The sequence below is a fragment of the Vigna angularis genome, chromosome 3 (genome assembly GCF_016808095.1).
Source record: "Vigna angularis cultivar LongXiaoDou No.4 chromosome 3, ASM1680809v1, whole genome shotgun sequence".
NCBI lineage: Eukaryota > Viridiplantae > Streptophyta > Magnoliopsida > Fabales > Fabaceae > Vigna > Vigna angularis.
In genome coordinates, this window is record NC_068972.1 from 22,511,646 (window position 1) to 22,528,841 (window position 17,196).

Sequence of the window (17,196 nt, forward strand, 5' to 3'; positions counted from 1 at the left end):
ACGCGCTTGCGCGTGGTTTCACCAATGCCTTAGCCGACTCGCTTTGCTTATCGGACACGTGTGGATTATTACAACGGTACGCAAAATGTCGGAAACTTACGTGAGTGACAGTAAAATATAGTCACGTTTGGCGGCGCCTAAATTTCCTCTTCGCAATTAAAAAATAAATAAAAGAATCACCACGCACTTTAGTTTTAAGCTGTTTTAATTTATTTATGATTTAATGTTTATGACTTCTTATTTTCGTCATGAATCTCAAATAAAATATTTTTTTTATTTTAATTAGATTTTTATTTTTATAAAATTGAATAAATAGAATCTTTCTGTCAAATTGAAAAGAGAGTTTTAAGTACTGTGTCATTTAACATGCTGTGTTGTTTTAACACGTGTATGAATAAATTTTATTATTTTAAATTTTAAATTAAAAAATTAAATTAAAAAAGTAGAAATTCAATTACAAAAAGGCTAACTCTCTCTGCAATTGAGAAATGTAAATGAAATTGGAAAAAAGAGTGAAAATTTAATTACAGAAAACTCGATTCAACTCCTCCTGGGTTCACTTTAAGTTCATGGACTCCATGGAGAAAGGTCTCTCTCCTATCAAACCCGAACACGATTCCGATAGTGACAACGATGACGATGACAACGACGATGATCAAGATCTGTACCAAGAGATCAACCAGAACGGCCACACTCGAAGCTTGAACAGGTTGTACAGGAATGGGTTTCTAGGTTCCAGTGCCGGTGGGTTTAGGATTCGAATTCCTACCGGGATACCCCTTGCTCAACCTGAGTCTGGCTCCAAGATTTTTGGGAAGGTTGGGAATCAGAAATTCAGCTCTAATTTGAATCAAAACCCTAGCCCTAATTCTAATTTTGGGAAGAAGAGAGAGAGACCCGGTTGGGGAGGTGGTGGCTGCTATTAAGGTTTTAGGAGATGGATTTGTGAGGATGGAACATATGAAGATGGAGATGGCGAGAGAGATGGAAACTACGCGAGATGGAAATGAAGCGCATTGAGATGATTCTGGAGAAGAAGAAAAAGGCGAGATGATTCATGGAGATGGAAACTAGGCCTTTGCCAAGACAGTTTCAGAAAAGAAGAAGGCGAAGACTGTGTCTTCCCCTCAGCAGGTAAAAGAAGAAGGTCAAAATTTCCCCAAATTGCAGAGAGAGCTTTCTATAATTGAATTTCCAAGCCAACTTTGTCTTTTGTGTAATTTTTTCCACTCTTTTAATTAAATTTTTTAATTCAAAATTTAAAATAATAGAATTTACCTACATTTTTAATGATATTAGTATTAAAACAATACTGTCAACACATACAATATGTTTTGATCCAATTTTACAAAAATAAAAACTCAATTCAAACGCCATTTATTTAACTCTTCACCATATAAACGTGGTGAACGAATCTAACAAATTGGTTTTCTTTACTTTTTTTTAAAATGGAATTAGAATTAATATAACTAACAAAATTAATTAAAATGTCGTTTACTATAACTTTATTTAATTAATTTCAATTTAAATATATATATATATATATATATTTATTTATTTAAATACATATTATCTTATTTTGGTATTAAATTATCTTTCTTATAAGAGTTAATGTATATTATTTTGATTTATTTCTTTTATTGTTGCATTACATTATTTTCAAGAATTTTAATAACTTTTATTTCAGTAAAAAATATATTTAATTAATATTTTATGTTATCATTGATGTTTTAAAATAAATAAAAAATGCTTTTGTATTTGTACAGTACAGAATTTTAGATTTATGTTAACAATCATAACTCTAGGGACGATTACAAAAATCTTGTCGAGTAAATTAGTTATACAATTTAATATGAAATTAATTATGGCGTCCAAAATTTTAAAATATTCTTAAATTGTTTTATATTAACTTTATTAATCAAATTTGGATGCATCTAAACATGATTGGAACCTAAATTGTGATTATCTTTTCATATCTTCTGATTTCCTTATATAAATAATATTAAAAAAATTTAAGTTAATAATATCATAAAAAAGTTATGCCAATTAATTTCTCTCGCCTAAAATTTTAGTTTAATTTTCTTAAATTATTTTATATAAACTAAATCTTAATTAACATATTTAGTCAACCTTGTAAAGCTAGAGCCTAGACTGTGGCTGTCTTTCCATGTTTTTTATTTTCTAAATGATTAACATTATAATTTTAAACTTATTTGTAAAAATTTTTTAAGAGATAATTACGATTTGTAACATCCCAAAAATACCGTCTCTAACTATATAGTGAAATAATCATATCGAATTAATAATTCAGATCAGTCTTACACTAATAAGAGCCAGACGTAAGATTATGGCTGAACGGCCTTACAGGAAGAGTTACAAACTTAAACTGTACAGGAGTACAAGTCTGACCGAACGGTTTATAACATAACAAGCACCGAACGGTCGTTCAAAACAAAATGGGAGGTGATCGAACGACCACCTTAAAACAACTAAACTATTGACTGAACGTCCTACTATTCGGTCTTAACTTCAACCTCCACCAGATTTTCTTCCTCCAGCGCCTCTTCCAAATGTACGTCTCCTTCTGCTCACATCCACACGGATGATCATTGCAATGACAAAGACGGACGTACAAAACAAGACAAGACAAGAAACACAGGGTAAGCTTATGTAATTTAATTCATGATTAATCATACATTCGAAACAATCAAACACTCAAGGTAGATTTCATCATACGTTTCATACAAAACCTATTACTAGACTGACTGTCCGGACTGTATGAAATCTGTATAGCTACAGGCATTCTTGCACCCGGGTGATGTAGTAACTGGCATGTCCTCATCAGCTGCCACCCGAGGTTAATCCTATCTGTCCAAAGTACCCCTAAGAACTAAGACCTCCTGCCGTTTCCATACATGACCTACCCTCCTCTACGTAGGACGAGTACCCACGAAACATCAGGATGAACCGCCAGCTTAGCATGCCCACAGTCATACTTTACAAATCTCATTTCTCATTCATGAGTCGTTCCTCCCCGGAACGCTCGTCCATAATCCAAAACATTTCATCCATATCATATACTCTTCATCTTTCTTTATCAATCATCTCAATTTCATCTTTCATTATCAATCATTTCAATTTCATCTTTCATTATCAATCATTTCAATTTCATCTTTGTTCAAATATTATTAATGACACCAAAAACCGAATGTTCAATCCTACTCAGAACGAGAACGAACACTTGGAGCGAGATAGAGAGGTCTCCAGTTCCAGAATAGATTAAGACCGAGAGGATTACTAACGATTTGAGAAAGAAACCGAGTTCAATCATATAAAACATGAACGACTAGAACGAATGATCGTTACTTAAAAAAATGAGCCAATTAGATGAACTGACTCTTGCGAGTTCCAACCGAACACCGAAAAGACCAAGTCAAGTACTAAGGCTCTAGGCCGGAATCAATAACTACGGACACTTCAAAGAAAAATACTTAGAAGAATTCACATGAAGAAACCAAACGCTTATGAGTACTTAGCTTATTTGAGTTTAGCATCAATAAAACCGAATGTCAGTCAATGACCGAACACGGAAAAAGGAAAACTCTATTGAAGTTGGACGAACGCTATTTTCATCAAGATATATTATAAAAGGAATGAGAACGATCGCTTGATGTAAGACCGAGCACCATTCAGAACGATCGCTTGGTGTAAGACCAAACACCATTCAGACGATCGCCTGGTGTAAGACCAAGCACCATTCAGAATGATCGCTTGGTGTAAGACCAAGCACTACTCAGAACGATCACTTAGTGTAAGACCAAGCACTACTCAGAACGATCGCTTGGTGTAAGACCAAGCACCATTCAGACGATCGTTCATGCACAATATTTCGACACGAAGACGATCGTCCTCAACTAAGATTCTTCCCAAATGAAAGAATCCAAGTCTAACCAAATTTACTATGAAATACCAAACGGTCGATGACCATTCGGTGACGAAGTACTCTTTCATATAGAAATTTCATACCATAATCATTTATCTCAATTAAATTTCTCAACATATATCTTCATACTTTCATATATTAATATCATAGTCCATTTTCATACTTCATACAATCCATATCATAGAAATTCCATATATTTCATACATCAGAACATAGCACAATCATATTTCATTTCCAATCATTAAATAAATGAACGTTCATGCAGTACAACAACATACAAATTAAATTAAATAAGCTTCCCTTACCTTATAAAGTGAACGATCGTTCCTAGAGTCAGAATGAAGGTTCGCCTGACTACAAATTCCTTCTACCCTCACGCTAAACAACTCTTCAAACCAAAATCAAACAACATACCAAAATGGTTCAGAATGAGACTATGAACTCATGCAACCGGAACTTGGTTTGCATGTACCAGAGAACGAGCAACTAAGGACAAGAAGAACTTACCAGTTCGGAAACCAAAACCAATCGGTTCAAACTCAAGCTCTTGATGCCGTAAATGCTTCTACGGTGCCTGAACGGTGATCGGAGAAGAGAAAGGGTGAGTTTTGGTAGAGAAAAGGGAGAGCTTTTAGAGAGAAGGGGGAGAAATAAAATTTCAAAGTTTTGGAAGAAGAAGATGCATGCAGAAAGTGTGGCGTAAACTTTCCAAAAACTCAGTTTTGCTTAAAACGAACGTCCGCTCATCTGCCGACACCTGCCTTTCACTATCTGATTTTCGGATCATCTTCGCTTGACACCTGGCGTCCGTCATCTGAGTGTCGAGCCCCCTTCTTGACACATGAACTCCACCAAAACGAATCCTGAGTGCGTTTTAAATGGGTTCTGACACGATTCATTTAAAATTTGTGTCTGACTCTTTAAAAATATTTACCTGTTCACTAGTTTATTAGAAAAACGTAGTAAAAGAATAATTTTATACCAAATGACTATAAATGTAAAATCAACTTATTAATAAGGGAATAGAATAATTGTTTACAACGTTAATTATTGATACATATGTTTGACTTATAATGTATCTCTAATTTATCATTTACGATTATTTTTAAAACTAAAATGCATAATTAGAATTTTAAACTTATTTGTGCAATTTTTGTTACAAGAGATAAGTATAAGGATAAAAAAAGTTTAATTCAAAGTTAATGTATAATTGTTTGATTATTTATTAAATCGGAAGAAGACATACATGCGAGAGATACAAAGATACTTCGGTTTAAAGAGCAACCGATGACAAGATAAAAAGAGATGAGTCTCGCAAGAATAACTTTTAAAAGACTTGTATCAAATATGTTTTAATATGTATTAATATTTTATTCATTTTAAACATATTTATTCTACAAATCTCAATTTTTTAAACAAGATAAGTTTGGTAATAGAAATAATTATATACTAAAATTGTGTTTAAGTGATGTCAAATTCTCTCTTAGGCTTATTAGGTGAACAATGATAAGGAAGATCTTAAATAAATAAATGTTTATGAAATAGAGTTTTTTTTATTATCAATTTTAGAAATTACATATTTATTTTTTTATTTTAATATGTAAAACATTTGTAAATTGTTAGAAAATAATGTGAGACTAAACTAAACTAATAAAGAATAAATTGGTGTTGAAATCTTTAAAAAAAATTAAGCTTTCTTAAACTTATTTTAAGTTAAAAATTTGAATATAATTAATTTAATAATCAAAATTTATAATGATTAACTACAATAAAATATTATAGAAAGAGAAAGAGATCACACAAGATTTTACATTTTGTTCAAATCATAAATGATCCCCACATTCAATATCATCTAAATCCAATAGACTTAATTTGTAAATTTTTGATTTTTTTTTCAAATGTATAAAATAGATGTAAATAATAATTTTTAATTGGGTCTATTAAACTCAATAAAATTGTAAACATTTGAGGGATAAGAAGTAAAGAACAACTTGAAGAATGTCAAGCCGAAGAAAATCAACATGATTTTAATCATAGGAAGTCAAAGCAAAGCACGTTAAGGAGTTAAGTTAAGCAAGACAAGTGTGAAAATAAGAGAAAACATGACCTAACACGTAAAACATAACAAACAATAAATTGTTGTTTTATTTTAATTTAAATTTTGAAATTAAAAAGCTTTTGCCCCCTTAAAGCTTTCAAAATATTGGCCATTTGAGGCAATATTTCATTTCATTTGTATAAAATTTAGGCATTTAACTTTTGCATTTTAGAATGCATAGGCTATAAATAACTAATTTTCTTCTTCATAAAATATCTTTTGATATATTGAATGAAATGAAAGAATTTGTATACTTTATATTATTCTCTAAAAAGAAAAGAGATAGAGAGAGAAAAAGAAAAAGAAAAAGAATTGTCTTCTTATTCAACTCTTATTTTGAATAATTGAATTAATTAATAACTTTTTTAATACTTCTTTTGGAATTCATTTATTGTCTGACAACCTCCACCTCCATTAATCCATTGGTTATTCTTTTTCATTATTTTCTTTAATTTCTTTTGTACCAAATTAATCTTGCGTTTTATCTTTTTTTTATTATTGTTGTATGTTAATTTCGTGCACTCATATTTTGAAAATAAATATCTACACTTGTATAATTTTCTTATTAACTTCATGTTTAATGGCAAGCTTCCTAAGGTTATTGTCTATTTTTCCACTATGTTATTGTTTTTATCTTGTATTAATTTTTTCACACTTCTATAATTATATAGAGTAAATTCATGTCTACCGGTGAGTATCTTTGGAATTTACATTGTTGTTCTTAAATTCTAAATAGATAAAAGCAAATTTAAGTTCTTATTCTAATCAAGCTAAACTTGTAACTGATTCTCATCAGTTGATCATTAATGCATAAATTAATTCATAGAATGTATGAAGAATGAATTTATTTTCAAGCTTAACTTAATTTATTCCCTTAAATTGGTTCCTAATTTCAAATTCACACTCTAGTAACTAACATGTGTGTTCTTAGTTGAAGTTGTACTTTTTTTTGTTACTTTAATTTTTAGTTGCTAATTCCATGAGTAGTATGTTGCTAATCCATTTTTGTGTTTTTTTTTTCCGTAAAATATAGGTAAAGTTACTAGTGCGTGAAGGAAAACGACAACAGTTATTTTCTCCTATAGACAGTGGTTTCCCAACCGAGGTATATACAGGCGAGGCAAAACGGGATAGACTTTTTGCCTCAATTCATAAGCAACCGAAGCAGTAGAATGTTTTCCTTTTTCTTATTGAACCGAGGCAGAATATGAGAGTATACTGCCTCGATTGGGGCTTGAACCAAGACAGTATAATGGTTTTTCAATTATTACTTTTTTTTTGTTTTTTCGCCAACCTTTTCTACTTCTGTTGTGAACTAAATTGATGCCATAGAGGGCTTTCTGCTTCGGTTATGGTCACAACCAAGGCGTATTCCCCTATTTACAAATATGTTTCTTGAACATTCCCAACTACAGAAACAAACCTGCATATATCAAACTATACAGACCAATCTAGAACAACCAAGAACAATCTAGAACAACCCAAAACAATCCAGAAGCATATATTTTCAATAAAAATTATACTAAAACATAAATTAAATTCAAAGTAATCATAAATCAACTTCTTAGAAGCATAAGTCAATTCAATGTAATTATAAATGAACTTAGAAGCATAAATCAATCCAATGTACAAACTTAACCTAATCATAAATATGCTAAGGTAGAACTTACTATATCATAATATCTACTTACTATTATAGAGTTGAATTACATATTTAGCAAGTGTTTTACTTATGTGTATAAGGTAATTCTCTGGAATTGAAGTAGAAAAATTGAATATCTGCATAAAACACAATAATTTCAATTATTGTATATGAACTCTAAACTACAGAGAAAATAAAAATTAAACTAAAATATTATCGTTTCTCATCCATTGGTAACATGTGCACGAATAGTGGTCCTCATCCAATACATGATGTAGTAACCACACTCATATGACCCGCTTTGTCTATTACACTACAATATATCATCATAATTATAAAATGTTAAGTAACATCATTAGAATGGTACAAAAAGTAACAAATATTGGACTAAAATACCAAACCTTAAGGGTCAACCATGCAAGCATTTTAGCTTTAGCAGTTGATCTCCCAGACATCATCATATGTGTTGTAAGAGAACTATCAAAAAAAGGGTTTTATCATACATTTATATAACAAAGAAAGTCAAAACATTGAGATTCTTACCAATCTACTACTTGTCTAAGAGGGTTGGGAGGAGACTTGTGCAATGAACAAAACCATACAACAATGTTATCTGGTATGGACACCATAATTAACTGGCAATGGTGCGTGAAATTGGTAATAACTTAATTGTTATATACTAAAATCATTAATAAAACTTTAAAGTTAACAAAGTTGACTTACCCAAGTATATAAGAGATAAAATACAGTTCCTTCCCCATTGCAAAACAATTGGTGATGTATGCTTGTATGTCATCAAATTTATTTTCTTCATGAGTCATGTGGGGGTCAATGAACCCATATACATCATTCAATCCCATGTTATCAGCTACACCAAACATATATCTAAAATCAAGAAATGATTTGATATAAGTAACTTGATAAATCAATTTTATATAAATAAGCGTTCATAAACTTACATCATCCATAACTGAACGAGTGTAATATTAATCTTTTCTCTCCCCGACGCAAGCTCCTCAACATCTTGCTTATGCAAGTAATGAGATCTCTGATTCTCTTCCAAATATAGTAGAATCCTATGGAACAATCATCAGCGCATTTGCAATGATGATAGAATGCTCGTGTAACACACCAAAAGGGTCGTCCTCAGATAAAGGAATCTTTTTCGGTGTAGGACTTCCCTATTTTCTTTCTACTGTTACATGAAAAAATGGTCATGTTCCAATGTCAATAAGAAGTATATAGTAGGAGTCTTTACCGAGGGCTCAAATACAACACAAACCAAATGTCTATGTTAGACGATGAAAGCTTAAATGCTTGTGCCACAATAACAAACTCATCTGTAAGCAAAGGAACAAACGCATCTGGTACGACAATTTTATCGACCGTGACCTTGACCTCATCTTTTCCTAACTCAATACCATGCACTACAGTGGTTGCCTCAAAGACTATGCCACGAGCCACTGGCATGGTCCCAGTAGGATGCAGAATATATAACTGACATGAACGAGTGTCGTCCATATCGTCCCTAGGCGGCGGGAGCTGAGCAACTTCCTTTGTCATTTCTACCTATCAAACTAAATGTTAACTTATACGAAAAGTAAATTAATAAACAAAAATGATTATTAATTTTACCTATAGGAGGCACAACATGTTCCGCTACAGGAGATGGCTACGGACGCATGCCATAACTCTCAAACTGTTATTGGAACTGACACATAACCATTTCAGCAACTTCATCATACAACTCTACCCTAACCTTCTTTTTGATCTCTTGTGTGATCTCCTTTATGATGTCCTGTTTCAGCCTTTGTTCATACTCTTGACTAAATCCGTTTGAAGATGGATGCGAGGAAGACCCCCAAAGAACTATCTAATGCCTATGCCAGTTCCAGCAGCACGTACTCGTCTTGGGTGCTCAGGTCGTCTAGTAGCAGTGGCAAGAATATCCCGATGACCTTCTTGAGTGAATTGACCTTGGGAGTTCTGCTCAACCAAGGAGTCCTGTAACATAACAAAACTTAAAAATTAAATAAAAGATCAATGTAATATATAACAAAAATCTTGTCAAAATAAGAGAAATGACATCTTACAATTCTTTCTGATATTTCTCTGGCACTATCGGAAGTGTAGGAGCTTGATGATCTTAGACAGGCTATGTAACGCCCCCTTTTTAGAGGGTTACAAAAATATTCACTTACATTTAAGGACACAATATTTATTATTATTTCGCAATAATACATCACAGTTGTCAAGAGTAGTAATTAAAATACAGACCGAATCTTAAAAAAAATTGTTTAGAGTTACAAACCAAAACATTTAACAACTTAAAATTACATATTTGGAAATCCCATAGAGTTTTTCCCAATGTATTCTCGCTCTAAACTTCTCCAGCATCACCTGAAACATCATCTACTCCCGTATAACGACACGAGTTATGCGATCATCGTAGTCATACAAGTAGGGTGAGCTAACTAAATACAGAGAAGAAATAAGCTATAAATAATTTACTTACACAATTCAATCATTCATCAATAACATTAACTGCCAACCAAATTGTATTACCTCTAACGAAAACAACCTAAGATTATAAGTGTAATTAGTTAGTCTATTCTGAAAATTAAATTCTTAAATGAATTGAAGTTCATTTTATTCTCTAATAATGTATCGAGTAACACTAGATAATCAAAATAAATGAACATGAGTCTCCCTTCGTTTTCCATCCCTCACACTTAGATATTAGATTTATCGATTTTTGTCCTTTACACGCAGCTACTGGACACTGATCCTTCACACGCAACTATTTGACCTATCTCGGTTCTATCATACTCATACATTTGATAAACATATATCAAAACCAGTCCCTCATATGGACCACGGATAAGAGTCGTCCTCCACACACAACTTCGAACATATATCCCCGGTTCTTCAAATAAAAAACATTGGTGAGTAACATCCATTCACCAAGCACCATACTCAGCACGAGTCAGAAACCTACGACGAGATATCTATATTCCCTCGAAAGAGGAAAATGACAAGACTCGAATCCACTTATCGCCTTACACAGGAAAAAGGAATTATCCTTTTAACTACCGAGATAAAACATAAATCTTCCCGTTTATAAATGATAAAACTAGAGAATCATCAAAAACTATTCTATCAAATCGTAACAGGACCCTCAACACCAACGTATACACTAATAATATATCACTATAAATGGTCACCAGAGAAGAATTAAATGTTTGACGAATCAAACTCACCATAAATGCCAATACATATGACTAGTCACAACTTATTGGATCAGACCAGGGCTGCTATATGATCAGGGATGTACCAACTCCGGTTTTTAAGATTCCTTTATCCTACCATCAAAAGAGTAACCTTAATAGAAACGTTCTAAGGAACCAAGAAGTTGAATATGGAAAAGCCGGTTAGACATCTTCTTATCCTTCCAGAAAGACGCAAGAGAAAAAGAAGAAGAAAAAAAAAACAATAAACGTTTTGGGGAACTAAGAAGTTGAATCTGGCATAGCCGGTTATACATCTTCTTACCCTTCCAGAAAGATGCAAGAGAAAAAGAAAAACAATAAACGTTCTGGGGAACCAAGAAGTTGAATCTGGCATAGCCGGTTAGACAACTTCTTATCTTTCTAGAAAGATGCAACATAAACAGAATATCATTCTAAATTCAGAAAGAGAATCAAAATTCTAAACATATTCAAGATTTCAGATCATACAAAAACAAAAGACTCAAGGTTAACTCCCCTTACCTCTTTTCTAGACTTAGTTTCCTGCTCAGAAGTTGTTTCTCTGAAAATCTTCCAAAATATCTACCCTCTTTGCAACCAAAACTTCATAAATTTCTTTCTCCTTAACTTATTTCTCCTTCTTGGTGTAGAATTTCAACTTTCTTGGTGCAGAATTTCCCTCCCCCTTGGCTATTTATAGCCAAAAACAATTTTACTATTCATTTTACTATTCAAAAAATAATATTTTAATCTTACTTACACTAAAACTTATCTGATCATCCTTGGCACTAACGTGGAATGCTTATCCAATGATTTTTTACTATTCAATTTTTTGTAAACATGAGCTCTCTGCAACTTCATCATAGTGTACTACTTCATTCATACATTTCATCTTCACTAAGTAATCAACACTAGAATTTTGTTTATCTGAAAAAATATATATTATTATGCCAAACTCCTTTCTATGTATTGAATCACTACAAAATTTTCTCCAAATATTCATACCATGTTCATATGCATAATTTCATATCAACCATAATAAAATACATTCATCACATAAATCATACAATTGAATATATTACAAAATAATTTAACAGTACATAATCTGTTTGATAAGAATTTGGTTAAAAACTTATTGAGTAGACTTCCAGGAAAGAGAGGTGCATCACAACGAACAACTTAAGTACCAAGTCTTTCCTAGCCAAAGTGTTCCTCAACTAGTTTTTTTAATCAATTTCTTATTTACAGATCCAAAATAACAACATAGTTTTTTTTCATTAACAATATTAACACATAAATTCAAATATGTATAGTTATACAACAAGCACATATGTTTTTCATTAACGGTATTCACACAAAATTTTACATGACTTACGAAGCAACATAAAAATGTAAACATCTTATCGTATTTATTTGAGGTCTTACAAGCTAACTTCCACTTCTTGTGCCGAGATGGTGGTGAAGGAGGAGAAGAAGGAGGAGAAGGGTCACTACTCTTAGTAAGTGGAAGCCTACTATCTGACTTCTGCTTGATTATTTTTTCCTCAAACTTCTTGTATCCACTACGAGATAGTAAGTGTGAATTTTTATTTTGAGCACTTATACCTTGTGCTTTAGACCTTGTTTCTTGTGACATAATGAAACAATTATTATGAAATAAAATTATGAATGATGAATTGAATGATTTTACCTACATTTACCTGCCAAGACTCGGATGTACGAAATTGTACAAATTAACGCCAAGTTTCTTTGTCAATTGTCGTATATTTTGAACATGGAGTTTCATTTCTTTTTGCTCCGAAGATATATATTGACGTCAATTTTATAATAAAACCCTGAAATCTTTCGGCAATCGCAGGTAAACACCTACTCCTTGGGCTCACGACATTTGGAATATCAAATGTCATATGCATTAAAGAAAATTATAACCTTATATCAATACAAATTTATCAATATAATGAAACTAGAATTTGGAACAATATTGATTATCTTACCAATAGATCTTGCCAGATTAGATTGTTATTAGCCTCAAATACATGGTCAAATGATGGAGTAAGGATAAAGATATGATCACGAGTTAGTACTCCAAGGTAAGACCTAAAAACATTTGCATTTGATCTAGATGTTACTCCAATGACCACATCAATTATGACAAGTGTCCTCTCACCTGCATTTTTTCTAAGTATAAGTTGTCTCAACCTCATCGCTCCTTTGGTGGGCCTAGAAGTGGGGACTTCATCCCTTGATGAATGTGGTGCATCAGCCATATATCTGTCACAATAAATAAGATTAATAAAAGACTTATAAAATAACATATATTATTTAACAAAAACCATAATTTTGTACATAAATATGAAATTCATACATAATGATATGGATTAGTCATATGTATATTCTCTCGTTGTGATCATCTCGAATTGAATGTACATCGTCAACTAGAGGGTCGTCATCCAAATTTATTGTCATTTTAAATGGATGGTTGTCAGTAATATGAAATTTTCTTAGATTCTCTTCTTTATCAAATAACATTATATACAATGTATGTATGAATAGGATTCATTGTGTACCATTATGCAGTTTTCATACTTTATATTAAATCATAGAATAAAGAATAGAGGCAGTAAAGAACCTGGGAGCGTGGTGGCGCCAACGACTGGTGGCAGTAATGAAGCTCATGCGACAGAAAATGGAGGCAGCAACGTGCGACATAAATGGAACAAGGAAGATGGGAAAATCAAACTACTAAAGCACGAAAGCAATGGAGGTAGAGGCAACAACGAACCCAACAGTGAAAGACTTCCGACCAACAACAAGAGAAATAGAGGCACCAATGCGCGAAAGAAATGGAGCAACGAGGATGGTGAACAAAGCGCGAGCAATGGAGGCCACAAACAAAAGCTTGCACGAGAGCAATGGAGGAAGATGAGTTCTGCGTGAGAGCAATGGAGGAAGAAGAGTTCTTGCGCGAGGAAGAAGAAAAATGAACAATTGGTTAAATTTTTTGATGCTCTGGGGAGTTATTGAAAGTGATATTACCTCAGTTATTCTCTTAACCGAAGCAATAGACCTATATATGCCTCGGTTAACAAAGCAACCCATGTCTATACGCTTTAGAAAAAAATAAAAATATAATATGAAATGGCCTTTTTGAAATTATATTCAACTTATATGCCTCGGTTCGCGGTTAAATCGAGGCATAAACACCTTTTCACACCGGTTCTGAACAAACCGAAGCCATAGGCGTTGAATAAAAGAATTAGAACGTTAAAAAATCAGACCTGTCAGTGCGGGATAGGACATATTGTCTCGGTTCTCTGACGAATCGAAGCAGTAGGTCAGGATCGAAAAGGTGTCAGGCGGAAAAGTCAATTCTACAAAGGGACAAGTGGAATTTTTTCGGGTGTTAGACATCGGTTGACATTTTAACCGAGGTAAATAATATACATGCTTCGGTTCCCCTTGAACTGAGGCGGATAAGTTTGACTAAAATGCAAAAATGCCACCACGTTTTGATAGGGTCCGGTTTCTCCTAAACAAAAACCTATTGTACGAGTTTAAATACAATTTTTTTGACTAGTGAGTATTTAATCGTGAATTATATTATTTTCTAAAACATGTTTGGTGTTAATAACATTGTTCATTGATTGCATTTGTCTTTGATATGGTATACCTTTATTTGTTTTAATCATATGTTCATGTTATTTTTGTTGTAGTTTTCTCATTTTTTTTTATTTTACCCTTTTAAACATTTGTTATAAAAGAAATGTTCTACAAATAAAAAATTTCTAGTTAATATGCAAGTTTAATATATTACCTTGAATTTGAATTGATTAATTAACTTTAAAGTGTCCAATTCCTTCTTGAATCATATAATAATATTTTGTGTTAGAATTTCAAAAGTACTTAACAAATTAAAAAAAAATGTGAATGTTGTCAGCAAAATATAAAAAAATAAGGCAAAAAATTGACCTGAGAAAAAGTTAGGTGCTTATTCAAATTGTTATAAACTTATGTATAATATCAGTGTGTTGTCTTAATATTTTTAATTAAAGGATATTAAATTTAAATATTAATTAGTATGTTTAAATATTAATTCTATTACGTTGTTTATATTACTATTAAAACAAATTTTATCTTTAAGATACAAAGTTTTTGTCAATATGTACTATTTTTTTTTGTTTAACTACTTTTTTTTTTGTGTTTATTTTTTGTCTTCAAATTTTTTTAGGGGTGTTTACTTGAGAGAATGAATGTGAGGGAAATGTAGTGAATGAATTTGAGAATAAATTAAGTATTATTTTTTTTAAGATTTGGAGATGATTGAGAGTGAATTTGAAAATAAAATTTCTGAAAGTTTGAGTAAGGTTTGATTAATGTGATAAATAAAAAGATGTTTTAATTGATAGAAAGTAAATATTACCAAAATGCCATTAGTGATAAAATTAATATAAAATTATAGTTATTAGTACAAAATATTAGAAGGAGAAAAAAAATCAAAATTAATTTTAAAAATAAAATAAATTTGTATTTAAGTAAAGTTAACTAAATTTGTTTAAAATTTATTTTTTTTAAGAATATAATTTAGTGATAAGTGATATATTTTTTTGTTTTTAAAGTCAAATTGAATATTCATGATCAACCAAATAATAAAGTAAAGTTATAATATTACACGAGATAAAAAAAATGTACATACATAATATGGTACAACTATATTTATCATAATTCATAATGAAGTCCCTTCGTTTCTATATGTGAGAAACTTATTCAAACGATATTATATCGACATCCCTGATATATGTCATATGTGGGATGAGTGTGAAGACCGAAAATCAAAGCACTGTCTGAATAAGTTTTCGTCTTGAATGTTCATTGTTCTTAATAAGTTAGTAATTTCTTTTGAGGTATGATGAGATCAATGAGTTCCAACAATTTCGTTGGTTGTGACGATTAGCAAGGCATTTTGACATTCCATGGTTACAAATTATCAGTCAACAATGGCACATAGTCTTATTATTTTGGTATTTGTTTTCTCCATTTCTTCAATTATTCTAGAACTCATATGATTTGAAGGTCATTGACTTTAAATGACAATAAAAAAAAGTATGACATATTTTGTGAAATAAAATATAAATAAAGTTGATGTAATGTAATAAAGCAAAGAGATGGGTTGATGTAATATAAAAAAGCAAATTCATAAGTTGGTGTAATACAATCATGCAATGAAAAACAACTTAATCCTATAATTTATGCAGAATTAAGTTCACATTAAAATTGACTTCTACCAATTGTTAGTTCATGTTCAGAGATAAGTTGGCTAAGTTATCTTTAAATAAGTGAACATGTCCTTGAACCTCCTCCCACATTTGAGTCATCATGTTAGAATTTGAAGGATAGGGAAGATGTTTAAAATGACCACCAGGATGTTGGCTTCAATAGGTTCGTCATGTTCAAGACTTTGATTTTTTGGTTGTCCTTCGTCTTCATTGGGGGTCATGCTGTTATACACCATTTAAGTTGACAATATTGAAATTTTTCAAAATTTTGGTAGAAAATATTGTATGGTCCTAATGTGAGTGTATGCATCCACGTCAAAATGTAATATACTATATATGATTTGGGTGATCAATACACCATATGAAAGAGGTGTGTCATCGGACTTGCATTTAAGCATATGATGTATTATGTGATGAGGTCAATTGATTGTGATATTATTTTTTAGCACCTATGTCATAAAAATATCTTCTTTCAACAATTTTGCAAAAATTTTAAGCTTGTGGAGTTAATATATGGACAACAACATAATGAAGAAGTCTATCATTAATGTTCAAACAACCATCTGTTTTCAGATTTTGACCCTGTATCTTTGGTCTCACCATAGTCTCCAATGTTAACAAATGCCTCTGGTCCCATATGAATAATGTCACGACACTCATTAGTATGGACAAGATAAGACATCAGCTACTCTCTACGACAATCTTTGTCTGGAATAAAATTGCTAACACTACTTGATGCACTTGAATGCAATTCAATATATTCATGGCATGTGCAACAATGCATAGCATTGTTAGTGCGACCAATACATTGCGTATTTGTAATTGTTGGTGTAAGTGTGTCACTATATTTGTGATAACTGGTACTTATTTGAGGGGGAGATATATGATTATGTTGACATCTTATTATTTATCTCTATTCTTGATTAATTACTCTTTTCTCTTTAATTATCAATTAAGAATAGGACCTTCAAGAACATGACATATCACAAGCC